At 66.5% G+C, this 2,326-nt stretch overlaps 1 protein-coding gene across 1 annotated transcript in view; it reads left to right on the top strand.

Annotated features, from left to right (window-relative positions):
- Positions 1-1,764: 1,764 nt before the first annotated feature.
- Positions 1,765-2,326, top strand: part of IP6K3 (inositol hexakisphosphate kinase 3) — a 21,543-nt gene continuing 20,981 nt past the window's right edge. The window contains exon 1 of the mRNA XM_014549220.1: positions 1,765-1,992. The gene's annotated coding sequence lies outside the window, so the exon portion shown is untranslated. The remainder of the gene's footprint in view (positions 1,993-2,326) is intronic.

The raw sequence follows: 2,326 nt of genomic DNA, 5'->3' as shown, positions 1-2,326 counted from the left end.
GGGCCAGGTAACCTGAGCTGGAGCTTCGCATAGGGCTGGGCAGTGCCAGGGACCAAGCAGGCAGGAGGCTCCGGGCAGCCTGGTGAAATGCGACCTTCTGCCCTGGCTGAGGAGAGGGGAGGGGGAGGGGGGGCAGCGCATGCCTGGGATCCTCCACACACTTTAAACCGGGCCTCAGGACACCAGGACCCCCTCTCGCGCCTGCAGGCGCGGCCCTGTCTGGGTGTGGGGAGGACCTGAGGTGGGGCGGGATGTCCGCCACAGGAAGGGCAGCTGGGCGGTGGGCGGGCGGGCCCCTTGCCGTGGCCGTCCCAGGACACCTTGTACTTTGCTGCTAAGACATCTGTTGAGCAGCTAGTGCTGTGCCAGGCCCGGAGTGGGCGCAGGCACGCTGAGCAGACAGGGGCCAGGAGACCTGGGTACTCGCCCAGCACTCACCACCAGCTCCTCTGCTTGGTGAAGGGCATGGGGGCCGAGGCTGCCTGTGGAGCGAGCTCTCCACGGACACGGGAGAGGGGAGGGGGGTGGCAGTGTGGCTCGGAGCTGGAGGACAGTCCGGGCTCTGTGAGAGCCAGCAGGCGGAGAAAGCGAGGGCCTGGGTGTGGCTCAGAGTCAGAGGCTGGACCAGACCCGGGGGCTAAAGGTGGCTGAGCCCAGAGGCTGCTGCTGAGCTCTGGGGGCCGAGCGCCACACAGAGAAGCAGGAGGGGACAGCTGGGCCCAGGCCGGAGGCACTGGTGCCAGGGGCCCTGCAGCCACAGGGCAGGGTAGTTGAGTTTCCTGAAGGGCAGACTTCAGACCCTCCAGCACGTGGTCCAGGCTCACCCAGGCCTGAGCTGTCCCATGACAAACCCCTGTCCTTGGCCTCTGCTCCAGCTGTCCCTGCGCAGGCACAGACCTGAACTGACCAAGGCTGACCCTCATCATGCCCTCACCCACTGCCCTTCCCTTCAGACCACAGTCACCTGGAGTCACCCATTGATGCCGCCTCCGTCTGCTCTCCTCGAAGCCGAGAGAGCTCCCAGCACACACCTAGCCCATCTGTCACCCCCACCCCTCGCTGCCTGCAAGCTCCAGCTCCGAGTCCTCCCCATCGCTGCCTCGGGGCCTCTGCAGGCTCTCCCTTACCCAGACCACTCTTTCACCCTCCCCCAAACCCAACGTGGGTGCTGCTCCCTCCAGAAAGCCCTGCTGCTCCTCGATAAGTAGGTGAGAGGCACCACCCCCTCCCCCACTGCCACCCAAGACTGCAGCCCCCTGGCTCCTGGGCCAGCACTGCCCCAGGCTCCTGGGCCAGCCTGTCTCCAAGCTGATTGGCTGCCTGTCCTGCTGCACCACTTCCCTTCTCCCTGGCCGGCCTGCACCTGGAGTCACCCATTGATGCCGCCTCCGTCTGCTCTCCTCGAAGCCGAGAGAGCTCCCAGCACACACCTAGCCCATCTGTCACCCCCACCCCTCGCTGCCTGCACGCTCCAGCTCCGAGTCCTCCCCATCGCTGCCTCTGGGCCTGCACCACTTCCCTTCTCCCTGGCCGGCCTGGGGGAAACCCCTGGGGAAAACGGCAGTGAATGGGGGGACGAGGGTGGGGCAGGGAGACGGGGGAAGGAGAATGTGACCCCCACCCTAGCCTGCCTCACAACTGGGATCAAAAAATATCCAGGGGCCTTGGCAACTGGCCCTCAGCTGCCAGGGCCTGACATCAGCCGGGCAGCAGAGCAGCACTCTCCCCTCGCGGCCCACTCCTCCTCTGCCTCCTCCTCCCCCCTCCCTGCCCAGAGCAGCAAGTACCAGCTGGCAGCAGGCATGCCAGGCCTGCCAGCCCAGGGTCAGGTGGCCTCCCCGCCCCGGCCACCACAGCCTGGCCCTCTGCGCAGACCTCTCCACAGTGCCACCGTGACAGTGACTCCTCCACGCCGGCCCCGGGAAGGCCTGTGCCCGCCGCCCTCAGTGGGCACTGGACCCTCCCTCCAAGCTCTCCCGGCAGGAGGCCCTGGTGAGTGCGGCCCTGGGGGAGGCATGGGCATGGGCTTGCTGCCCCCTGATGGTGCCAGCGGTCTGAGGCGTGGGCCTCACCTCTGTCCAGGGCTGATTAAGGATCTGCCCCGTGGAGGTGGCAGTGTGTCTGTGTGTCTGTCTGTGTAGGTGTGGGGGCAAGTTCCAGCAGTTCAGCAACATAGAAATTCTGTCATTTGCTTTTCTCCCACCTTGGTCCCCTCCCCTAGACTAATTCCAACCTCTGCTTCCTGCGGCCCCTGCAGGAAGGCAGGGTGTGGGGGTGCTGGGCTGAGTGGGGGTGCTGGGCTGAGCGGGGGCGGGGGGTGCTGGGC

Source organism: Myotis brandtii, unplaced genomic scaffold (assembly GCF_000412655.1).
Source record: "Myotis brandtii unplaced genomic scaffold, ASM41265v1 scaffold539, whole genome shotgun sequence".
NCBI lineage: Eukaryota > Metazoa > Chordata > Mammalia > Chiroptera > Vespertilionidae > Myotis > Myotis brandtii.
Note: the sequence above shows the minus strand (reverse complement) of the source record. Positions and strands in the feature narration are given on the sequence as shown.